Below are 27,846 nucleotides of genomic sequence, written 5' to 3' on the forward strand. Positions count from 1 at the left end.
TTTAGAGGGAACATGCATCAACATGACTAAGCCCAATTAGGAAAAACACATAGCTAGTATCATACTCAATGCGGAAAAAACTGAGAGCTTTTCCCCTAAAATCAGAAACAAGGCAAAAATGTCCATTCTAATTACTTTACACCCAACAGAGTACTAGAAGTTTCAGTCACACCATTCAGACAACAAAAAGAAATAGAAGGCATCCCAATTGATAAGAAAGAAGTAAAACTTTCTTTTTTTTTTTTTTTTTGGCAGATGACATGATGCTATATATAGAAAAACCCAAAGATTCTACCAAAATACTACTAGAACCTAGCAATGAATTCACTAAGGTCACAGGATACAAAATCATATACAGAAATCCACTGTATTTCTATATACTGATAATGAAGTAGCAGAAAGAGAAATTTAGAACACAATCCCATTTACAAATGCACTAAAAATAATAAAATACCTATTAATAAATTTAACTAAGGAGGTAAAATACCTGTACTATGAAAATTATAAACACTGATGAATGAAATACATAGAAGATGACATAAACAGAAAGATATTTCATGCTCATGAATTAGAAGAATAAATATTGTTAAAACATCCATACCACCCAAAGCATTCTACAGATATAATGCAATACCTATCAGCTTCTTTCATGGAACTAGAACAAATAATCCTAAAATTTGTATGAAACCACAAATAACCAAAAATGCCCAAAACAATCTTGGAAAAGTAGTACAAAGCTGGAGGTATAATAAACCCAAAATTTCAAGATACATTACAAAACTGTAGTAATCAAAGTAGTATGCTACTGACACAAAAATAGATGCATAGGTCAAAAGAATAGGATAGAGAGCCAGGGGTGAGAAAGCACAATTGTATGGCCAATTAATCTTCAACAAAGGCACCAAGAATACAATGGGAAAAACCATCTCTTCTTCAATGGTGTTGGGAAAACTGCAGAGCTACAAGCAAACAAAGGAAACTGGACCACTTTCTTACACTATTACACAAAAGTAAACTCAAAATCGATTAAACACTTAAATGTGAGACCTAGAAGAAATATCCTAGAAGAAAGCACAAGTGTGATTTCTCTGACTTTGGCCATAGAAACACTTTTCTAGATACGTCTCCTGAGGCAAGGGAATTAAAAGAAAAAATAAACTATTGAAATTACAACAAAATCAAGAGCTTCTGCATAGCAAAGTAAACTATCAAAAACCTAAAAGACAATGTACAGAATGGGAGAAGATATTTGCAAATGACCCATCTGGTAAAGCATTAGTATTCAAAATATATAAAGAACTTACACAACTCAATACATACACACACACATGCACAAAACAATCTAATTTAAAAAATTGGCAGAAGACATAAAGAAACAATTCTCCAGAGAAGACATGTAGATGTCTAAAATACATGAAAAGATTCTCAACACCACTTATCCTCAGGGAAATATAAGTCAAATCACAGAAATAAACCATGCAGAACAAGTGTTGCAGAGGATGTGGAGAAAAAGGAACCCTCATGCACTACTGATAGGAAAGTAAATTGGTACAGCAACTGTATAAAACAGTATGGAGGTAAGTCAAAAAATTAAAAATAGAATTACCATATGATCCAGAAATCCCACTATTGGGTATTTATCCACAGAAAATGAAAACAGTAATTTGAAAAGATATATGCATCCCTATTTTTTGCAGCACTGTTTAGAATAGCCAAGATGTGGAAGTAACCTAAGTGTCCCTCAATAGATGAATGGATAAAGAAGAAGTGGTATATATACACATTGGAATATTATTCAGCCATAAAAAATGAGTGAAATCTAGCCTTTTGAAACAATGTGGATGGATCTAGAGACAATAATGCTAAGGGAAAAAAAGAGAAAGACAAACACCACATGAGTTCACTCATGCAGAATTTAAGAAACAAAAGAACAAAGGAAAAAAAGAGATAAACCAAAAAATAGACTCAACTGTAGAGAAAACACTGCTGGTTTACAGAGTGGAAATAGGTTGAGAGATGGGTGTAATAGGTGAAGGGGATTAAGAAGTGATAAGAACTGAGTAATGCATAGAACTGTTGAAGCTCTGTATTGTACACCTGAAAATAATAATAAACATTTAAATATACCAGAATTTTTAAAAATGACAGTCTGTATAATAATTTCATGAAGTTGAAACCGGCTGTTGGAGGGTTTCTTAACTGCTACCACCATCATGCCTGCCTCTCAATCTTCCCTTGGTTAAACAATTACATAACATAGCTTAACTCATTTGGGGGCACAGAAGGAGATCATGAGAATACTGTTAAGTTTAAAGTCCTTGTGTGAAGAAATTGATTCTTGTGAAATTGTTATTACCCATTTTACTCATAAAATAACTGCAGCAACTAGTGAATGAAAAATTCTATTTAAGCTGTCAATAGTATTGTTTTAGATTATATCTTTTATTTGTTCATGAACAGTTACATACATGACCTTGAAGCTCAGTCTGGAATATAACCAACAGACTATTTATGATAGTTAATACAATGAAAATGGATGAAATTGCCAATAGAGAATGAGAGTGCAAATGAGAAAAAAAAAAAAACTGATCAAGAATACAAATGTGAAAGGTACCAAGATTAAAAGGGTACATAGGGGAAGATGATCCAGTAGAAAACATGGAGGACCAGCTACCGGAGTAGCTAAAGTGTAGCTATGTGTTGACAAAATCCAGTGATGATGAATCAAAACAGAGGAAAGATCAAGCACCTAAAATGAGGCAAATGTAGAATCAACATTTAAAGTTGCTGCCCTTGAGCAGGTCTAAAATCTAAAAGAAAAAAGCTAATAATAAAGTTAAAAATATACATGAGAATGGAAATCAAAAACCTAGGTATAAGAAATTCACTCTAATCAAAGTTAAGACTTATTCAATAGCTACCAAATGCTAAATATTTTAGTCATGTTGTCTAGCATGAATTTTACCCAATACTACAAGAAATTAATCAATGTTTTACAGCTGACTACACCAAAACATCATCCTTAGAGTAATTATCATGTGCTGTGTAGTTATTCACATATCTACCATACTATTACTGTATGCTAATTTCTCTCCTGTTAATTATGGACGTTTTCCAAGAATCTTTTAATTTTACTCAGGTCTAAGGTATAGCATGATATTTTTGTAATTTCTTAACTTTTACATGTGTTGATGTAGGTTTTGTTAAATGAGTTTTGGCCATGATTGGTATCCCTATTACATTTACCTGTTTCCATGACTCACATAGCCAAAGCATATACATTAAATTATACAAGTTGAATATTTTATTGAAATTTATTTAAGTATAAACTCCTTGGTGAGCATTATTATAGTAAGTTATCTAACACTAATAAGTAGATGTAACTTCATTTACACAGTGAGGGTAAAAATAGTCACCAAAATAAACTTTCTAAAGTTATGTGCATTGATTTGATTAGTTATATTCAATAAGATCCATTAATATACGAGGCAAGTAAAAAAGCAAAATTACAAAAGAGATACTTTAATCCATACACAGTAATGGAACCATGCAGTAATTTTACAAGAATGGTTTCATTGTTTCTAGTTCTAGGGTTTCAATTTTGTAAATGTTTAGATTCTGATTTTATGTAAAATATTCTTTAAATGGGTATAATTTTAGAATTCCTTGTTCTTTTGCACCTGAATCAATAGCCGTTTCTTCCCTTATCTGTAATTTGTAAGGCCTTTATTTTCATGACTGTGGGCAGAATTCCATGTGTATAAAGTGAATCAGAAAGTAAAGGGCTAAGGAAATCCATTTATAAAAATTGAAAGAGAAAATGTGGGGGCTCATACAAATATATGGTGTAATTGATTTTTAAGAAACAAATAGGAAGCCCACAATAGTTTCTTGTATACTGATTATATTACTCTCCAGCTTAAAATATTTTTTAATAATTTTTATATATTTCTGAGAGAGAGACAGAGACAGAGACAGAGCATGAGTGGGGGAGGAGCAGAGAGAGAGGGAGACATAGAATATGAAGCAGGCTCCAGGCTCTGAGCTGTCAGCACAGAACCCGACAAGGGGCTCAAACCCAGGAACTGCAAGATCATGACCTGAGCCGAAGTCAGACAATTAACCAACTGAGCCAACCAGGCATCCCAAAATATTTTAATACCTCCCTTTTGCCATGGCCCTTAGAACATTAAACAGGTCTTCGATAACTTGTCTTCTTAATGCTTCCAGCCTCATCTCTTTTATCAAGTCCTCATGAACTCTATACCAGTCAGTCTTTTCTCCACATTTCATAGTATTGTTTGTTTTGTATATAATATTCAAGATGTTTAGATATACTTAACAGAAAGAACAGGGGAAAAAAGTTCATCTACTACATCTCTGGGGAGTTGGAGAGGTGAGAAATCAACTTTAATTCTTCGCAATTAAAACAGAATTCTGCTACCAGGAAATCTCAAAGGACAATAAAATAAGACTCATAAAGCTGAAAATACCAGTTTTACCAAAAAGACTACAGATTCTTGTGTCTACCATATATGGAAACATCAGGCAATGAGAATGATTTAAAGCAAGCAACCTCATTTTCTCATCAGATTTAGTAGATGGTTTCCTAAAGACATTTGTTGGGGGAAGAAATTATACTAAAAGTATTAAACTAAAATATTAATTACAAATCCTTGTACATAATTGTAGTAGTTGGGTTTTATGGCAATGAATATGAGTTACAGAAAAAATGGACTAAGTACTAATAAAACCTCTTTTTTTGAAACTATACTAAGCATATCAAATTTCATTCTACATATTAAACTTCATATGAACTTTGTAAAAAAAAAAAAAAAGGTTACATTTAGCCTACCATAAAACCTATTACATTTACGTATAATTGTGAAAATACACTGTTTTATATATTCGAAGCGCACATGTTTGAATTAGTAAATATTATATTGGGGCGCCTGGGTGGCTCAGTCAGTTAAGTGTTCGACTTCAGCTCAGGTCATGATCTCATGGTTCCTGTGTTTGAGTCCCGCGTCGGGCTCTGTGCTGACAGCTAGCTCAGAGCCTGAAGCCTGCTTCAGATTCTGTGTCTCCCTCTCTCTCTGACCCTCCCCTGCGCTCTCTCTCTCTCTCTCTCAGAAATAAATAAAACATTGAAAAAAAAAGAAATTAAAAAAATATATTTATGTCACAGATATCTGAGAATGTATATATTACTTAGGAAAAAAGTTGAAAATAAAGCTGTTATCTATGGTAATTATATTAACAGAGGAATATAATATGGCCTCTCCATTCAAAATAATTAAAATTATAGTAAATATCACATTCACTTTCAATGCATAAAATTGTCAAAATATTTTCATAAACACCCTATGGATATTAATATACTCTAGAAAACAAAGGTAAAGTAGCAATTACATTTTACAGACATTTAAGTGTAAGATGTAAAATAATGTTTTCCAGTAGAGGATCCAGAAAGTTGTAGCCAATAGATTCTTTCTCTTCAATATAATGGTTTAAATTATCTGTATGACAGTGACTTAATTTTATCATTAAATAATGAAGGATTTTATATATATTTAGAGATTTTTGTCACCTCATATCAATTTATTCTTATGTATAATTCTTGTTTTAAAACATTATTTAACATTTTATAAGGTCTCATAATTAACTTCAAATAAATCTCGATGTGCTCCACCATATTCTGCACGGAAAGTAGCTTTCTGGTGTCAGAGCACTAACATTTGGTCTGTATTTTACTAGAGAAAAAAATACAAAACTTTACTTATAAAAATGTATATGGCACCTTATTATAAAATGCACAAACAGGACTGAAATAATAATGTTGGGGACAAGAAATAGAAGGGAAAACCAGAGCAAAATCTTTGGGCTACAGATCTAAACTAAAGGCCTTCTAGATTCCTGGAGCCTGGAGCTCCAAGTTATTAATATAAAAGGAGCTAACTTATACACTGAAGAACCTAAGATGGGAATGAAGAGAGAAGAGAACGTAAATCCCCAGGAAATGCAACTAAAAAAAGTTACATAGTATCAGAGAAAATGCCATAATGTGAAAAACACACAACAAACTCAATAAATACACAGATTTGTACATTATGTATCTGAAATAACAGATCAATGTTTTAAAAGTTTAAATAATTGTCCTTATAATGATCAAAAATAAAGGGAATAGCATTCATAATGTAAGCGTAGGAGATCATAAAACAGTAAAACAACTATGTGGTCAAGTCCCATTAACTGTGAGGTATAAAAATGGTTTGAAATCATAAAAATAAAATTTCTATCTATGTACATGTGGTAGGGTAGAATGGAAAGGTTTTGTTAACGTAAGTATCTCGGTTGGGCTTCTACTTCAATGTATTTTTTTTCCTTTGAATAAAAATGGCCTATGATTGTTAATCAACTTTAATTTTCACATCACTTATTCCTTATTCCATCAATTTAATGCTGTCATTTACTTATGTCAAGGCTTAATATAACTTAATGGTGTCATATTCTCTAACATCATGTGCAGAAATATACACCTTAAAAGTACGGATATGTCATTAAGTTTTTGTTCTTAATGTTTATTTTGAAATGATTATACTCAAGGAAGTTGCAAAAGAGTACACAGAGTTCTGTGAACCCTTCACTGTTTTTGCAAATGGTGACATCTTAAATGACTGTAGTGCAATATCTAAAGTATGAAAGTAACACTGATTCAGTATTTTTAACTAGACTACAGACCTCATTTAGTTTTCACTCATTTTTGCATACATTCATTTGTATGTGTATATGTAGTTGTATGCAATTTCATGCCTTGCATGCATATTCATGTAATCTTCATAGACTTCATAATCAACATATAGAACTATTCCATCAATACAAAGGAACTTCCTAATTCTACCCCCCCCACCCACCAATAGAATTACATCCCCATCCCATCCTCATTCTCTGGTACACATTAATCATTAAATATCTTTACTTTTTCAATATTACACAGTATTTAAGAGGCAGGTAAATTGAGAAAAATAAAAATCTATCTTACATTTCTCTATCACTTAAGTTTTTTCTTACCCATTTACAGACACATCACATAGTTGTTTAAACAATGAGATAATACATACTCATTATTCTGCTTGTTTTAATTTAAACCAACAATATGTTTGGGAGACCTTTGTATTTAATTATATTTAATATTTTTATTTCTATTTTCTAATCATAGTATTGTAGTCTCCTTGTATTTCTGAAATTTTTCATTAATTTTTAACTTTTATGTGGCATACATTAAGAAATGTACACAGAGATAACAATTCAGAGCTCAGTCATCATATCAGTACTCACTCAAAATCACAATGGCCATACTACTTATCCAAAGGGCCCTAAATCCTAGCTAAAAAAAAAAGTATTTTCAGGGGATTTGGATGGCTCAGTAGGTTAATCATCTGACTTCAGCTCAGCTCATGATCTCATTGTTTATGGTTCAAGCCCCGCATCAGGCCCTGTGCTGACAGTTCAGAGCCTAAAGCCTGCTTGGGATTCTGTCTCCCTCTCTCTCTGTCCCTCCCTCACTCACGCTATGTCTCTTTCTCAAAAGTAAACAAACATTAAAAAATGTATTTTCATTTTTCCTATTTTTGAATTTTTATAACTGGAATCATGCTGTATACATTCTTGCATCATTTAATTAAAATGTCCTTTAAAAATCAATTATATTGTCATAGGTACCTGTAATCATTACATTGTTCTTACTCTACAGCATTCTATGTTTGAATATAACAAAATGTATTCATCTATTATATCACTGATTGAATTTTAATGACTTAAAAATTTTAACTATATGATAAAAATCCTATGAACATTTCTATACTTTTTTCTTAGTACATATACACAGACATTAATTGACTATGTAACCAAGAATAGATTTATTCAGTCATAGGTTACAAACATGTTTAACAGAAACTGCATCTATTTTCACTGATGGATCAAGGCTCAAATAAGATCAGCCTCTCCACAAATAACAAATTATGTATAAAAAATAAAAACTAGGCTCCTAGGTGGCTCAGTAGGTTAAGCCTCTGACTCCTGATTTTGGTTCAGGTCATGATCTCACAGTTTATGAGTCAGGACCCACATCACCGGGCTTGCACTGACAGTGTGAAGTCTGCTCAGGATTCTGTCTCCCTCCCTCTCTGCCGCTCCCCCACATGCTCGCTCACATGCGCTCTCTCTCTCTCTCAAAATAAACTTTAAAAATAAGGAAATACATACATACATAAAAACACCAATAACAACATTATACATCCATGAAATGTCTAGTGAATAAAACCAAGAAATATTTTCTTACAGGAAGATATAGGCATTAAATGAGATTCATGTTTTTATGATTTTGAAAATGAGGGAAGACTTCAGTGTCACACATGGCATTCAACAGTTACATAGAAGTACACTGCATTGAGTTATCAGAGAGCATAAATTAGGGTAAGCCCACAGATAGAAAATGAGGAGAAAAATTCTGGGGAGGGAAAGTCAGAAAGAGTAAGCATCAAATTCTGCATATATGAAAACATAAATTGGTGGAAAACTATATGGAGGTCCCCCCCCCAAAAAAAACCAAAACTACTATAAATCCAGCAATTCCATTTCTGAATATTGACTCAAAGGAAACAAAAACATTATTTCAAAAAGATATCTGTGCCTCAATGTTCACTGTGGTTTTATTTGCAATAGCCAAGACACAGAAACAACCTAACTATCCACTGACAGATAAATGAATAAGGAAAGTGGGGTATAGATGTATATGTATGTCTGTATGTAATGGAATATTATTCAACCATAAAAAAGAAAGAACAACTGTCATTTGCGACAACATGGATATAATAAATAGACTCTGAGAACATTAATTGAAAGAAGTCAGAGAAGACAAATACTGTAAAATCTCATTTTTGTGTGGAATCTAAAAACAAACAAACTCATACATACAGAGAAAAGATTGGTGGTTACCAGATATGAGAGGTAGGGGGTGAGATAAATGTGTATAGAGCATCAAAAGGTACAAATTTCTAGTTATAAAATAAGTAAATTCTGGGGGACTTATAAGCATGGGAGCTACATATATGCAGTATACATATATACACATGAAGCATGGGGACTATAGTTAATATTGTATTGTATATTTGAAAGTTGCTAAGAAAACAGATCTTAAAAGTTCTCACAAGAAAAAAAGTAACTATGGATAGCTGTAAATATTAACTAAACTTGTGGTGATCATTTCACAATATACACATATATTGAATAATTCATTATGTTATATATCTGAAACCACCATAATGTTGTGTCAATTATATCTCTTCTTTTTAAATTCAGCATATAATCTCCTTAATTAGCTGGTTGATCAAAAAACCATGCATATACCGAGTATACCCAAGTAGTACCTATAAGAATATAAGAACTAAAGAAATATTTCAGCTGTGTCCTCCCACAAAAGAGAAACAGCGTGGAGTTTAAACCCTACCAAATTAACTTCATGCTAAAGCAAAATATATATGTCTCAATACTAGTATGAAGAATACCAGAAAACTGGAAATCTCTGCAACATATAATTTACAATGCCCAGGATACAATCCAAAATCACTAGAACTCAAACAGAAAAACAAACCATTACCAGAATACAAAGAAGAAAAATAATTTTTATATTATTTGTTGCAGATACAAAGGAACACACTTTTTTTTTCTATCTTGACTTTGTGTACAGTGAGCTTGTTATATATTTTCTAAGTTTTTAATTAAATTTGTTAGCTAACAATGTAATAGTTTCAGGTGTACAATAGTGATTCAACACTTCCCCATCACACCTGGTACTCATCACAAGGGCACTCAACTACATGACTTATTTTACTCATCCCCATACGCACCTCCCCTCTGGTAACCATCAGTTTGTTCTCTATAGTTAAGAGTCTGTTTCTTGGTTTGCCTCTCTCTTTTTCCTTCCCTTTGTTCATTTGCTTTGTTTCTTAAATTCTACATATGGGTGAAATCATATGGTATTTGTCTTATTCTGACTTATTTCACTTAGCATTATACTCTCCAGCTCCATCCATGTTGTTGCAAATGGTAAGATTTCATTCTTTTTTTTATGGAGGAATATTTAATTGTGTATATATAATATATATACCACATTTTCTTTAGCCATTCATCCGTCAATTATGGACATGTGGGCTGTTTGCATAACCTATTGTAAATAATGCTACTATAAACATCAGGGTGCATATATCCCTTCAAATTAGTATTTTTGTATTCTTTGTCTAAATACCTAGAATTTCTGGAAAGTATGGTAGTGCTATTTTGAACTTTTTGAGGAACTTCCATGCTGTTTTCCAGAGTGGGTGCACCAGTTTGCATTCCCACCAATAGTGCAAGATGGTTCCCCTTTCTCTACATCCTTGCCAACAACTGTTGTTTCATGTGTTGTGGATTACATCCATTCTGACAGGTATGAAACATAAAGGAAGTAATTGAGAATGAACTTGTTATATTTAATTTAAAAAATCTGATTTGCTAGATATTTTAACATATATATCATAATTACCTATAAAAGGCAGTTTTAAATCTTAACTTCCCATCCTTATACCTTACTTCCTTTATTTATAATCATACTGTCTAAAATTATCAGTACAATGTTAAACATGAGTTGTACTGCAGATATAATTTTTGCTTTTCAGATATTAATGGCAAAGTTTTAATAATTCACCATTAAGCATAATGTTTGCTCTAAGTTGCTCATAAATACTCCTTGTCAAATTAAGTTAGGTCCTTTATATTTCTAACTGGCTATAAGATTAAAATGAAGGCACTGTACTTCATCAAACCCTTTTTCTGAACCTTAAAATATGGTCATATTTTTTCCATTTTTTCTTAACATGCTGATAAACAGTGTTACATATTCTATTGTTATACCAGATTTGCATGGTGTACAGATACAGAGACAGAATGAAAGGAGAGAAGAAAAAGAGGGAGAGAGGAAAGGAGGAAGCAAGAGAACACTAAATCACTCCATAAATAAGTATTTGAAATCTTGGTAGGGGTAAGAGGAAGATGGCAAGAAGACAGTATTTATTTCATTCTAAGCCATGTCACAGAACTAGGAATCCAGATTTGTGCAGAGATCTGTGTGCTAGCAGGACGGCATTCATAGCCAGACTAACAGATTCTGTCTTTGGCTCATATCTGTCTTCCCATAACAGGTCCTGGTTAATAGCTGATTTAAGCAGCAAAGCCTCACAGAAGGGAACTGTAGCAATTAGTAGAAAAACTCTTCTAACCTGACCCAGGCAAGTTACTCACAGGCATATGGGTGAGGTCCCTGGACATACTGATAACTCAAAGCATATGCGTGACTTAGCAACTGAATTCATTGGAATTTAATTACTCAACATGATTATAAACTGACAGGAAACTCATTATTGTAGGGATTATTATTATACAAACATTTCCATTATTCATTTATTGAAAACTTGGGCATACTTCCCAGACTAGAATTGAATCCTCCACTTTTAACTTCATTACCTTTTTAGTTGAATATGTTTAACTTTCTAAGGTGGTTATTTTGACTCATTCTTTAGCATGATTAATCTATTAAAATTAATTAAGGAAATGGACTTTTATTCTGATAAAAAACCAGGAGTATGATGACAAAATAAAAGATAATTATGTCAATTTTTCTCTGACAATTTACCTTATAATCTCTTGTTTGCTCATAGTCCTTTATATGACCCAAAAAACAATAATTTGGCATACAGGTTGGCTGCTAAAATGTGAGTCTTAAGGTTTTGCTATAAACATTTGAAAGTGAATGGTGGTAAGGGAAATGAACTCTTAGTTGCCTTTATTTATCTAATGCTTTAAAACTTGAGGAGATGACACTTGACCTTATTCATTTTTTAAAGAGGAGAGTCTCTTCAAGCAAACATCAATAATACCTTATTCAAACAAAATTTCATTAAACTTTATGAACATGTCATACTATTTTATGTTTCCATGGGTATATGAAGAAAAATATCTTCTTTTACTAATAAATTTATCTCCACATTATTCATTTCAAACACTAAGTTCACAGACCAAGTTTCAGATACTGCAGTTCATGAGTGCTGTTAAATAATACAAAAAAAAGTTGCTTTTTTATTGTTCCACATATTAAGGTCTGCTTTGTCTATACCAATGGATTCAAGATTATATTTTTGTAGTTTAAAGTTGTTGGGTTTAGAGTAGCACTGTACATTCAGGGCTTATCAAATCGTTATTTTTCCTCTACTCCAGGCCATCATTTGTGAAGAAGAATCACTTCCTGGATAAGCCTAGATGGTGACTCCTGAACCCAATAATAAAATAATACTTCATATTTCAAAGACATTGAAAGCCACTATGATAAAGTAATCCATACCTATCTGCATGCTTACTTTCCAATGAAAAGTCACAGGCTTATTTTCTAATCAAGATCTAAAACAAAACAAAATGCTAAATAAACAAGCAACTACACAGCTGTAGAGGTGAAAGCTTGATTTGCTCTAGACTCATAGAGATCCTTTCATACTTATTTCAGAGACAGCTGCAAACTATGAATGTTAGCCAAATACATCCACAAAAATGGTTTGGACTCTGAAATACATAAAATGTACAGTTTCTCAGAATCTCCTTTGCTTTCCCCACCATGGCTCCTAATTCTGATAGTGATGGAGCATTAGAAATAAAACCTATCTCACACCTAAAACATGAAATATAAAATACAGTTAACAAGATCTATAGGAGATATACTGTAGTAAGACCTCAATCTATATGATGAGCTATATAAAGGTATACACACTGGTGGCGAGGCAACATAGCCAGAGGTGGGGAGGGCAGGGGGAGAGGGGAAAATAATTGAAGATAGCTTTCACAAAATGACAAAAAAAATGAAGCCATAAATTACCAAATTCTATGAACTCCATGGGAGAGAGAAATCCACATTTCAGTTCATAAAATTAAAACTAATGACAAGTAAAAGATTTTCTTTAAAATAGTAAAAGAATAAAATAAAAAGACTAATTTATAAAGACACATAATAGATTATTGGTTGCCTAGGGCAGGAGGAGGTGCAGTGTGGGGGGATAAGGAGCTGTTAGTGAGTAAATTAATTTCCTTTCCAGGGAACAAAAATGCTCCAAAAATAAGATGTAGTCATAGTTGCACAACCCTATGAACGTACTAAAAACACTGTATTATACACTTTCAAATGTTGAACTGTATGGTATGTGAACTGTATCTCAATAAGGCTGTTGAAAATAATCTGTACCAGACTTTCAGCTATGAAATGAAAAGGTCATGGGGATTCCATGTGCAGCATGGTGACAATAGTCAATGGTATTGTAGTGCATATTTGAAGGTTGTTACTAGGAGTGGATCTTGAAGATTCTCATCACAAAAAAAAATGTTTTATAATATGTTATGGTGCCAGGCAGTGACTAGACTTATTGCGGTGATCATTTCACAGTGTGTATAAATGTTGAATCACTGTACACCTGAAACTAATGTATGTCAGTTATGCCTCAATAAAAATAACATACTAGTGTTCACAAAAAGAAAATATCACTCAAAAACTTAGTAGCTTAAAAGAGAAAAGTAGTCTATAACAAAAATAGCAGCTTAATTCACTAAAGCTATGGATATTATTCTTATAAACATATTAACACACACACACACACCTGTTTTTTAATGCTTAAAGTTGTTAAAAATGGATCCAAATATCAAAAACAGCTGCCAGATTCACAGCTAGCACAAATATATTTACAAGCATTTCCATCTAACATATTATTGTCATCTTTAAAACCTCCATATTGCCTAAGAATGTTACATATGCTGAAAAACAGAAGGGCTGGAACTACAGTGAATAACATCACCCAAAATCACTACAATGATACATGTCTCTGATATTAGTGCAAAGAGTGAAGACAATTTGTGAAGCAAAGGGAGACATACATTGTCCTATAACAAAAATGAATAGACAGAAGAAAATATTAAAATAAATAAGTTAAGGAGATAAAAACTGGGCAGAGAAAGGAAAAAGTCAGCTTCCATTGATACAGAACTGATATGTCACTATGTGGTAGCCATGTCAAGGATAGGTGAAACACTTCCAACACCTACATTAAGGTCCTGCTAAGCAAGTTAAAACGTGAAACTAGAAGGTCCTTTGAGCACTGTGAGGATGTTTATGGTGCATTAGCCCCACATCGTTTAGCACAGGTGTTCCAGTAATTGTGGAATACTGGGAAAATACACAATGCTCCATTTATCTTCATCATATCCCAAGGTGATATACTAGTAGCAATTTAGCACCTGCTAGAGCAATTTGGCATCTGTGGTATTTACCAAAGTGTTTGGTCTTAAAGGTTGGAAGTGTTATTTTGTACTTCTATACATGCTAGAGAATTATCAAGCATTTGCCAGTACCAAATGCACTGTAAAACCCCCTCAGTGAAAGTTGTGAAAGCAAACTAAATAAAGCTTAGTAAATAAAAGTATCATAACTGTGGAAGATTGGATTTTTTATACCTCCTCTTTCCATCAAATTGAGTCTTTTCTCTGACCACCAAGGAGAAGAATCATTATGACGTATGTTTAACAATATAACTTAAATATTTATAAACAATGTGGAATGCAATTGTTTAAATATTTCTGCAATGTTCTGTTTTAGCTCTATCTGTTGACTCTGTAAGGAATTAGGTATGTTAAGATAAACAGTATATGCTCCTCTATGTTTCAAAATGATCTTGAAATATGAGCAAATTAGTAATTTATGAAGAAAATATAACCAAATATCTCTCACCTGAAAAAATAAGATATAAACAGATTAAATTCCGTTTTATCCTAAAATCCTGGCTAATATGGGGCTGTGTCCTTGAGGATATCTATTGATTATAAGTAACAATAAATTGAGGTTTCCACATTTTTTCATAAAATGCTTTTTTTAATTTTTTAATGTTTTATTTATTTTTAAGAGAGAGCAGAGGGAGGAGAACAGAGAGGGAGATGCAGAATCCAAAGCAGGCTCCAGGCTCCGAGCTGTCAGCACAGAGCTCAACGTGGGCTAAACAGATGGTGAGATCATGACCAGAGCCGAAGTCGGACATTCAACCAACTGAGCCATCCAGACTACCCATTTTTCATAAAATGTTTTTTTAAGATGCCATAATAATATTTGACTTGGAGTTCCTTGTGTTCAAAATACCTGACTATAGGTAGGATGACATAAGTAAAGAAAATAAGGAAACAATAAAGTTATTCAGAAGGAAGAACTAGAGAAATATAAAACACTAGCAAATACTTTAATGATAAAGATAAACTTATAAATCAGACATATTTCTGATCCAGCAGTTCCTTTTACAAAAATATTATAATAATGTAGCTTTATACTTTCCTCCATCTTTACACAATACTATTTTACAGCACTAATCATATGCCAAATCCACAACATAGCTTGCTATTACCATTTCCCTAAAAGATTGAAGGAAACCAGCAGGGTATGAGATTCTCTAGGTTGTGGTCAAAATTAGAACACAGCTGCTATTTAACAAACATTTGTAAAGTAAAGAATGCTTTTTTATAAAAAAAAAAAAAACTATATGGATGTTAAAGTGTAACAGGTACATTTGTTTTTGTTCAGATGGATTTGAAGCTACTCTAAAAATATTAAAACTGAATATACAAACAATATATTAGGTAAATATTAATTAAAATTTTTAATTTAAAAATAATTTGGTGGAATGTGACAACTTCTCTTGATCAGAATTAATCAAATGTAGTAAATGAAGAAAAAACTGAAGGACATTAACAATATAACCAATGAATAAATCATATATTTATCTCTCAATACAAACTATTTCCTCCTATACTGGAGGGTAAAGGGTCTTTATCAAGCCTATGGAAAACAGAAAAAATGTCCAAACAGAATAAGGAAAATATAAACACATTTTTACAGGATAAACATTCTGCAGGCATTCATTTTCAAATGCCCCCTCTCTGTAAAGAGAGCTTTCATACTATTCTTCTTTCTGATCTTATACTCTAATAAACTTTTGTCTGCTGCTCAAAAAATAAAAGGATATATATTAAGGCAACACTTTGCCATTCTTTGCTTATAATTGTGTTCCTATATAATTCTTCAATCAAAGAGGAAACAAAAACTCACAACTGCAAACTACTGAAAGAAAACAAACTCTGGGAGAGACAGTAAAAGCTAGACTCCAAGGAAAATGTATAGCCATAACACTTTATTAAAAAGTATGTACTAAATATAAATGCTTTTAATGAGAGTTATAAAAATTCTCAGCAACCTAGAAATGAAGCAGTGATATGCTGGAGCTAGCCAAACAGAACTGTTAAATATTCAAAAATTGTGTTTTAATATCATATTGATAATTTAAGTGGCTCCAGTAGGATATTTTATACCGTGAAAACGCAAATATGACAAGCCAGGCGTCCTCCTTCACCCCAGAAAACTGGATGTCAAACATTTACCAGCATATCACTCAGTAAGAGGAAACTCACTCAAACTGGTAAAAGGCAACTATGAAAACTCCGAAGCCATAATCATAAGAAATTATAAAGACTGATTTTTCAACGTTAGTGAAAAGGAAAATATTTGAGAGTGTGATATTAATGTAAATATATAGATAGATAGATAGATCAAATGAAATCAAATAATTAGTTTGAATAGATTTGTGGTAGTAGTGTATTAACACTAAGTTAATACAATAAAGAACAAATGGTCTCTTAGCAATTGCATAGAAATGAATGGATGCCCCCATTGTAAAAAAATGAAAGTTAATGTTTATCTCACTCCAAAAGAAAACTAACTTGAAACAAAACATATATAAAATTTAATACAGTTAATAACGGTCTAACATGACAGTCAGATGGCTAATGGTATCTTTTTTCTACGTGTGCAGAGAGATTTTTTTTTAAACATACAGTGTAATATTAGTTTCAGGTGTACAATTCAGTGATTCAGCATTTCCATACAATACTTGGTGTTCAGCACAACAACTGCACTCTCAGGGCGCCTGGTGGGTCAGTCGATTAAGTGTCTGACTTCGGCTCAGGTCATGATCACACAGTTCGTGGGTCCGAGGCCCGTGTCAGGCTCTGTGCTGACAGCTAGCTCAGAGCCTGGAGTCTCTTTCAGATTCTATGTCTCCCTCTCTCTGTGTGCCCCTCCCCTGCTCATGCTCTGTCTTTCTCTGTCTCAAAAATAAACATCAAAAAAGTATTTTAAAAAACTGCATTTTCTAATCCCCATCTATTTAAAAGCCCAAGTATTCATTAACTGATGAATGGATCAAGTATGAACATACATATATTTATGTATATATGTATGTATGTATATATATGTGTGTATATATATGTGTATGCATATGTGTATGCATATGTATGTATACATATATACATACACATTGGAATATTACTCAGTCATATTATGGGATGGAAGAAGTTCTTTTTTACTAAAAGGAGCATAAGGGAATTTTTTGAACTGATGACAATTTTTACAACTTGAATAATGAGTTGGTTATATGAGTGTTAAAATTGTCAATATCAGAGTATACCCTTAAAATGAATGTATTTTATTCTCTGTAATTTAAACTTTAATAAAGTTGATTTTCACAACTATCAGGAAGGACGTTTTCTTCTGCCTATCATTAAGCAACTATGCCAGACTAACATTCCCACTAAATAACTACAAAAGTCAGACACAAAAAAAGTATATATTTTATGATTCCATTCTTGTGAAACTCTATCAGAGACAAATCTGCAGTGACAGATCAGTAGTTGCTTGAGATCAAGTACACTGATGAAGAAACTTTCTTGGAAGGAACTCATGCTAAAAGATAATATATCTCAAAAAAGTAATAAATACCAGTGTACTCTCTATCTTCAGTACAAATATGTTAGGGATCAACATCCAAAAAATAACTAGAAAATCCTCATATATTTGGAAAATTAAAAAAATTATCCTAAGTAACCTAAAGGCTGAAAAAGCATATAGTAGTTTAGAAAATGTTTTAACTAAATAAAAACATGTATTTTTACATTAAAAGTACAGACTTTTAATACAGCTTAAATCACTGCTCTAGATAAAAATAAAAAAATGTAAAACAAGGCTTTTCTCTTTTGTCTGCCCAGAAAACCCAAATTATTATGTTTTATCTTTATCAGGTCTTTGGTTAAACTTAAAACTTCTCAATGTTAAAGGAGCTAACTTTTGCTAACAACATAACCGTACATATTTGCCTTTAGAAACTCTTATTGCCACTTTGGTTAAATAAGTAAGTTTTAAGTTTTATAATGATCTATAATCCTATTTAGGCATGTCCCTTACAACTTTGAGTTTTGTTTTTTTTTTTTGTTTTTTGTTTGTTTTTTTTTTACAAATTTTCTAGGATTTAAATTGTAAATAAGGTCAGGCTGCCTCCGTGGCTCAGTTATTTAAGTATCCAACTCTTCTTAATTTCAGCTCAGGTCATGATCTCACAGTTCATGTGATCATGCCCCAATCTGGGCTCTGGGCTGACAGCATGGAACCTGCTGGGGTCTGTCTGTCTGTCTCTCTCTCTCCTATCTCTTCCCCTCCTGCACTTGTATGCACTCTCTCAAAATAAACAAACATTTAAAAAAGAAATTTATATTGTAAGTAAAGTATTTTTGACCAAAAGAAAAAAGAGAGAAGAAAATGTGCAACTTAACATGCATATATTATCAAAAATACTAAAAATGTACAGGCTAAGTTTCTACCTCAGCAAGTTAGAAAAATAAAGGAAACATACAGCAAAATAAATTAGAATATATGAAATATAAAAGAAGTTTGATAAAAGAGAAAAAATACAGAAGTTCAATATGGTCAAAAGTTAATTCTTTAAAAATACAAATAAAAAATCAATCTCTAGCAAGACTGACAGAAAACAAGGAAAAAGAAGAATAGACAAAAAAATGTTTTAAAAATGTATAATGAAATGTAGGGCATTAATTCACATTCTGCAGACATTAAAATGTTTCTGGAGTAGATTATAAACAATTCTATGCAAATAAACTCAAAATATGCATGAAATAAATAAATTCCTAGGTAAAAAATATTAAAGATATGAAGAGTAGAGTGCCTGAAAACACGTATAACAATAAAGAAGTTTAATTACTGAACAAAAGCTTTTCAGACAACAAAATTCTGAATTCAAATGACTTTACTGCTAAATTCTAGAAACAAATTCTTAATCTGAACAAAATGTGCCAGAGAATTGTTTAAACATTGATATGAAACGAGTAAGGGCAGTACAAGGAAAATCCTGAGGCAAACAACCTTAAATATAGTTGTAAAACTAAAAACTAAAATATTATCACACAAATTCTAAAGTATATTTTAAAAAGATAATCATGTGTAAGCTTGGTTTATAACAAGAACATAGATTTCTTAACCTTAGAAAACCAATCAATGCAGGGGCGCCTGGGTGGCTTAGTCGGTTAAGCGTCCGACTTTCGCTTAGGTCATGATCTCGCGGTTTGTGGGTTCGAGCCCCGCGTCGGGCTCTGTGCTGACTGCCAGCTCAGAGCCTGGAGCCTGTTTCAGTCTGTGACTCCCTCTCTCTCTGACCCTCCCCTGCTCACGCTGTCTCTCTCTCTCTCTCTCCTAGAAATAAATAAAAAACATTAAAAAAAAAAAAAGAAAACCAATCAATGAAAGCAACTATATTAGCTTCATAAAGTAAAAATTATATATGAAAATTTTAGAAAACCTGAATGGAGAAAATACCAGTTTCTGTAATATAACTTTCATTCACAATTTAAAAAGTAAAACCTTAGTAAATTCAGAATATTGTAAACACCATTTTTCATTGTTTGATTTTTTCACTTGCTATTTTTCCATTGTTTTGACTAATTTATGAACATTAAAGTTTATTTTGTCAAACATATGGTATCATATTTGAAAAGAATATATAGATGTGCTTGCTTTCATTTGGTATTTATTTCTAACAATGTTTATTTTGAAACTTTTGAACTTATGGAAAAGTTTGAAGGATAATACAGTAAACTAACTTATATTCACTGCACTTTAACTACAAAACTGTAAACATAAAATTCTGAATGATGACATCATCAAGCAATTTACACTTTAGCCTAAAAGTATCCTCCTGGCAATATTGCAAATAAGTTGTACAAGAACTTATGTTTTGTGAGTGCACATAAAATAACAAATGAAACCCTTGATATTTCTCTCTGAATTAGGTCACTATCATCTATGATTTTTTCATTACTTTATAAGTTATTTCATTTCATAGCTTCAATGTTCCCTGAACACTATTTCTAATGAATTATGGATGGGGAAAATACTTTCAATGTACTTCTAGCATAGACAAATTATTCTGCTTCTTGTGAGCAATCTCCAGTAATTCTGCACCACAGAATTCATAGTAAGTGTGGAATCAAACTGCTTCCATGAAAAACATCCCACATTTGGTGTGTTATTTCTTTGACTGGAGATGCATGTTGAATGTAACTTTCCATAAAAATGTGCAATTTGATTATAGATTTCACTATGAGAAAGAAAAAAAACTGAGCCTTTGAGTAACAAGGTACAATACATTTACAAAAGATTATTTAGGCATAAAATGCTCTTGAGGGAGATCAGGCTGCAACTTTTAAAAACTTACAACCTCATGTTTTTCCACTATTATATGGAAGATACCACAGGGAAGAACAGTTTATTTTTTTTAACTATTTTTTTTTTTTTAAGTTTATTTTGAGAGAGTGTGTGTGTAAGCAGGAGAGGGGCATAGATAGAGGGAGAGAGAATACCAAGCAGGCTCCACAGTCAGCACAGAGCCTGAGGGAGGGCTTGACGGGAGACCATGACCTGAGTGCTTAACTGACTGAGCACACAGGTGCCCCAGAGCAGTGACATTTTTAAAACTAACTTTTGGAATGTGTTTTGATTCACTGAACAATAGCATGACAATGCAGGAAATTAATATATCCTATTCTCCAAAATTAAGGGCATTGAGAAAAGAGAAACCAGTAGGCAGAAATGAAATGAACATATAGAGAAAGTTCTCATTTTTCCCAAGTCAAACCCCTGTTCTATAATAGAAAAATCAATTTTGCTGACCCCTGGTACTCCCCTTCTTTACTATAAACTCTGACTGTCCACTACCATAGTACAAAGTAACAAAACTTCAAGTTGTTCTATTTGTTGATGTTTCTCTTAAACTGTGTATGTGTTGCCATCTCTCTTTTGAATTTCAAATCAGTAACTCCAAATGTCTAGTGGGAAAGCTTGGTCTCCACATAAACAATCTCAAAACACTCATAATAAAATACTTTTGGCCCACGGGGCACCTGGGTGGCTCACTCAGTTAAGCATCTAACTCTGGACTGTGGCTCAGGTCATGATCTCACAGTTGTGAGATCAAGCCCCTCCATGGGCCTCCATGCTTGGCCTGCTTAAGATTCTCTCTCTCTCCTAGGGCACCTAGGTGGCTCAGTCAGTTAAGTGTCCAACTTCAGCTCGGGTCATGATCTCACAGTTTGTGGGTTCAAGCCCACATCGGGGTTGTGCTGACAGCTAGTTCAGAGCCTGAAGCCTGCTTCAGATTCTGTGTCTCCCTCTCTTTCTGACCCTTCCCTGCTCACACTCTCTTTCTCTCAGAAATAAATAAAACATTTAAAAAAAAAAAAAAAAAGATTCTCTCTCTCCTTTTCCCTCTACCCTTCCCTTCAACTCTTTCTAAAAAAAAAAAATTACTTTCTGGGCCACCACAATCCCCCAATCTATTTCCTTTTCTGATTGCTTTGTGGATGGGTTAGAAACAACTCCATCAAAACTCATAACTTTAATAAAGTAAAAAAAATTGTTTAAAATATGGCTGCATTCCTTTTTCTTACCCTTTAATTCCAACAATTTACAAATTCTTGTTGAGTTTACTATCCAAGATCCTCTTACATCTTTCTTTTCCATCTATACTACGTTTCTAAATAAAGTTTCCATACACTTCCTCAGTTCATTACATCCTACAATATACTCCCCATACTAATGATAGAGTGAATTTAAAAAATGCAAATATGACTTTATTAGTCCTTTTTCTCATACCCTTCATTATCTCCACATCATCAATGTTACAAACTAGGCCTTCTCTACTTATATAATATCTGCTATTATAGATATTTGGAAACCTTGAAATAAACTCTATGTGAAAATACAAAATTAATAAAATAGTATATTAAAAACTATTTTTATAAAACTATCATAAAGCTACCAAGATAGTAAGGGATATCCTCAGAGATCAAAAATGAATATGAAGATACATATTTGGTTAGGTATATAGAGAGTGCAAAGGTGAAGCTGCCTAATGGAAATCTACAAGTCTTTATTCTATTTTTTTCATTTATTTTGCCTATGTAATTAACAATAAGCAAAACCTTTTAAATGACCTTGAAATCTAAGTTCAATTTGAAAATCCCCCTCTTTTGTTAAATGGAAATTGTTAAATAATATAGTTCACTTTATTTAGTAATGCTGTGACAAAATAGTTCCCAACCTAAAGTATTAAAATGCAAAAGGAAGATGAAAACTATATTCTAAGCATACTATTGTATAATCATTTTTTTTAAAAAAAAGTACCAAGGTAGCTAAGAGATTTATAAACAAGTCAAGATTAAGTCCAAATTGACTTCTTAAAACAGAATGCAGACAACTACAATATCCAAAACCTAAGAAGCAATTAAAATATCTTCAAAGTTTGGGGGACAATAAACATCTAAAAATAACTATGATAAAAGAGAGAATTTAACACTGAAAGAACCTGACTAAAGATACGTTGCCTGTTGATTCATGACAAATTACCACAACTTAGGTGTTTAAAAAATGGCATTTATTATCTCCTAGTATGGCAGGTCAGATGTACAGGCAGGCTTGACTAGATTCTCTGCCTAGGTTCTCATCAGGTTGAAATCAAGGTCTCAAGACTCTATCAAAGAATCCACTTTCATGCTCATTCCTATTATTGACAGAATTATATTCTTTGCTGTTATAGCTCTAAGTCCCTGCTTTCTGCTGATCAGGAACTACTCTCAGCCACTAGGTCCTTGCTCTGTGGCATCCTCAAGTTCAAAGCCACCAAATGGAGAACCTCCCTCACATCAAATCCCTCTCTTATTTTGAATTTGAGTTCCCTTCTGCAACGAGTTGAAGAAATCTCTCTGGTTTTAAGGTACTTTAGTGATTATGTTAGGCATACCTAGGCTACAGTGAATTAGAGACTCAATCCACATTGTTTTAATAGAACATAAAGTCATCACATAATAGAACATAAAGTCATCACATATCATAGTAGTGATAAAAAATAAAAGTTTAGAAAAAGAGAAATTACTTTGGTCAAGGTCACAAAGACAGTTAGTATATGATGAGTGTTTGAACCTAGTTAGCTCCTCAACTTGGTAATAAACCCAGAACCACACCACTTTGGCCCTTTCAATCTACCTGTTTAATTCTACCTCTCAAGAGTTTATGCAGGGGTGCCTCGGTGTCTCAGTTAAGCCTCCAGCTTTGGTTCAGGTCTTGATCTAGCAGTTAGTGAGTTTGAGCTCTGTGTCAGGCTCTGCACTGTTAGTACAGAGCCTGCTTGGCATTCTCTTTCTCTCTCTCTGCCCCTCCCCAACTTGTGTGCACACTCTCTCCCTCAAAAATAAATTTAAAAAAAAGATTCTACCTACACTAATCCATATTGCTGCTCAGCATCAATTTTCTGTGGCCAAGTGACAGAAAGGAGCCCTGACTGCTATCCCTTTTCACAGTCATATGCCTTAAATAACCGTGCACAGAGTTACAAAGAAATATGTTATTGATATGAATCTCTCACTAGTCTTTGTGAAAAAAATGGTCTCCCCCACTTCCCAGGGACTTCCCCTTGGGTGGCTTTCTGGAGCTTACTGAGCTCTCCTCTTTGGTTATATTAACCAATCTGGCCTTAGTCTGGAACCCCAAAGCACTCTACCCGTGGAACCTAATAACATATCAGGTCCTGCCACACTCTCTACCTGCATTGTGCCTTGACCTCCTCACATGGCCCCTCCAGGCATGCTGTGTATACCTCCAGACCTGTGAGTAATAAAACTCTATTTCAATTCTCTGGTGCCCTTTTGTTGAAACTTAGCCAACCAACCAAAATCCCAGGCACTACTTAACAAATGTTAATTTAACAGTCACAATAGCTGCATTTTTACTCTGTACTGAAAAATATTTTCCCAACACAGTATGTTCCTACCCTGCCCCCAATACTTTGAGATGTTTTTCCTATCATTGTCATTTTCGAGATTTGCTGAACACTTCATTTGACAGTTTATGCTTCTCAAATACATGGGACAATGCCAAGGCAAGAAAGAGTCTCAAAACAAGTTTGTAAGGATACATTTTAATCAAAAAAGAACAGCCATCTGAGAATTTTCACAACATTCTGGAAGCACAGGTGTAGCATTTCTTCAGGTTTATTTACAAAAACTATGTAGCTTCATAAAAATCCATATTCAGATGCAAAGCAATTTGCCTGCACAGCTGCCTCAAACTCCACCTGGGCTAATCAGCTAAGGATTGTGTGAGGGCCTCTCAGGAGTACTTATTGTTCTTTAGGTATAGGAACTACTCAAAATGTAGAAACAGTGTGACATTCCAAGTTTCCTGAAGACAATTATATTCAGCTAACTGAAGTGGAATGCTTTTTCTCTAACTCCACAGATAAGTAAGGCATTTGCCAAAAGTGAATAGGGAAAAATAGCTCCACTATCATCAGATGCTGATGGCCAAACATTTTTAAGGATGTAAAAGAGTTGATGATTTTGCTAATGGGGGGAAATTCTATACTCCTCAGAGTCACTGTAGAGTAGCAAGTTTGAATACTTCTCAGAAATCTTTATTATATTCAATTTAAATTAGTATTTAATGACTTTGGTTTTCATATTCAATTCACTGATGGTTCCTTCTTTTATATTTTAGCATCCATATTCATTTTTTGACAGACTCTCTATTCTAGATCCTCTTCATCTAGAACTTACATTATTTCAAGGGCCTCCTTGATGCCTTTCTCCCATTGATTCCCCCCTATAATTCTATTCTCATAAAATTCCCACCAAGAAAATGTTCATACTATTTTAACTGTGTGCTTCTCTACCATATATAAATTAAATTCACATGTTGTTTTCCCATCATACATTTAACAAACTGTTATCAAGCATCTACATTATGCAAAGAATAATTCTATGTAATACAGTCCCAGAGATGAATAAGATATTCAAGGATGGCCTCTCTGTAGCTAACCCATAATATGCCACATGATAGCTTTGATAAATAAGTTGACACAATTTGCAAATACAGGAAAATAGATTTCCTCTTTAAACCTTAAAATATGTCCAGAACACTCATGTATAACAAGCAAAGAGAATTATGATCTAATCCATGTCTGGATGCTATCAGTTACCCCTTTTTGAACATAATTGTGTCATAATGTCCATATGGTTGTTCCAATGCATTTACTAAATATATACAATAAAGTTCCAAAGTACGTGTGTTATAAACTTTTTAAAAAAATTATTTTTTGAGAGAGAGAGAGAGAGTATGCACACACACATGCATGCACGCACCTGAGCAGGAGAGAGGGACAGAGAGGGGAACAGATAAAATCCCAAGTAGGGTCTCCACTCCACATACAGCCTGATGCGGTGCTCAATCCCACAGCCCTAGGATCGTGACCTAAGCTGATTCAAGACCCAGATGCTCAACTAACGGAGGCACACAGGCACCTTCATGTCATAAACTTCTTTCCAGAAAGGGCTTTGCTTAAAATATAAAACAACTATGATTCATGATACATGTTTTCCTACATTGAAATAAAACTCCTGTCAACAAGAATAACTTGTCAAACATGAAAAATTTTAAGGTGCTAGAGATTTATTATATATTGGTAACAACTTAGATATTATCCCATAGAATGAAAAATGTAAAGAGAATCAAAACATAAAATTCTACATATTGATAATAAAATAACAATGTATCATATTACTTCATTAGTTCAAGAAAGGGGAAATTGGCAATTTCCATCAAGTTAGAAAAATCAAATTAGTTTAATAAACACTAGAACAATTACTAATAGATGTCACATTACTAATAGCACATAGTCACATACTCTATTTTCACATTAGTTCAAAGCCATTTTACTGGTTTGGTCAAGAGTAGAAGAATAACTGAGTTACTCTAATGTCGATGGTATGCCAAGCCTGGAGAACATGACTGGACAATAATTCAAAGGTTCCAGTGCAGATATTGAGCATAAGATCTCAAGAACAATGGAACTACAGGCCTGTAGTATTAGAATGAATTCTCGAAGGTTAAACATAATCTTCTTGAAGAGGAGTTAAAATGGCAGTGGAGTTGGAGGACTCTAAGCTAGGTTCATCCCTCGAACACAGCTAGATAAATATCAAATCATTTTGAACACCAAAGAAACTGATCTGAGGACTGAAAGAACAAAACTGCACAACTAGAGGTAGAAAACTGTCAAACTGTGGAATGTAGGAGTTGCAGAGAGTTGATTTGGGGGAGAAAAGAACTGTGGGTGCTGTGAAGGGAAGGGAGCCCTGATTACAGAGAGAGGATCTAGAGAGAAAGTGAAAAAAAACCTAAAGGGACATGGAAAGGCTTGTGCAAGAAAAACACTTCCCCAAACTAATGACTGGGAAAAGAGAGAGGCTGACCACTGCAAGTTACTATAAGCAGCAGACTGCAAAGTGGGAAGTTTTAAAAGTTGGCACCACTGTTGGAGGTGTGTCTGGCCAGCTGGGGTGCTCCTTCGGGAAGGAGGGTGGAGACACAGGAGTGGGCAGTGTGGTCTGAGGATCTGCTAGGTCTCATAGGGAGGAACAGTTACCCTGCTTGGAGTACAACTGGGAGTAGCAGCACAGCCTCACTGGAGGGGGGAAAAAAACGCAGCACCAATGTGCTGCCTTGTCCACCTAATATAGAAACAAAGAAACTGGCTGAGGACAGCAAGTCTTGGTGCTGGCTTTGTGCTGCACTTTACCATAAATTCTGAACTGCTGCACAGTCGTCCAACTGCTTTTCTGGGACAAAAAGGAAAACAGCAAAACCATCCCCCAGAGGATCAGTCTGGGCCCATGTCACGCAAGTCTTTAAAAGTTAGTATTCTGATACCCAGCCACATGTCTGAGATAAAACGTAGGAGTACTGGGCTGCCCAGAAGACAGACAACTTGGACTAAGGCAGGATGAAGGCAGGGATCTTGGAGAAGCTGAGGACACAAGAAAGGTGACTGCTCATTCTTCTGTGAGGGCTTTTTGACGAGTGGTAGGGGTGAACTCCCCATTCTGGGGACAAGAGAGCAGGGGCATGCCATTCACCCTCCCCACTCTCCCAATCCCAACACCGACAGACTTTAGGGAAAAAACAGCACCACTCAGAGGAGTCTGGAGCTGCTTAACAAAGCCCCAGCCCCCTGCACTCTGAAGGTGCATCTCCACTAGGGCAAATCCACCTGAGAATCAAAATGTTAGGCCCCACCCTCATTAGACCAGAACAAACCCCTCACATACACCAAGGCTGCTGATCATAGTATAGTACTACAAAGCTTCAGCACTAGGGGAAACAGGGCCTCACTTCCCCCCCTTTTCTTGACCTCTTCTTAATTATAGTTATTATTCTCAAGAGCAGGAATACAACAGAGTTTTTTAAAATTTTTTTAAATGTTTATTTCTGAGAGAGACAGAGTGTGA

This window comes from Crocuta crocuta, unplaced genomic scaffold (assembly GCF_008692635.1).
Source record: "Crocuta crocuta isolate KB4526 unplaced genomic scaffold, BGI_CrCroc_1.0 scaffold211, whole genome shotgun sequence".
Classification (NCBI taxonomy): domain Eukaryota; kingdom Metazoa; phylum Chordata; class Mammalia; order Carnivora; family Hyaenidae; genus Crocuta; species Crocuta crocuta.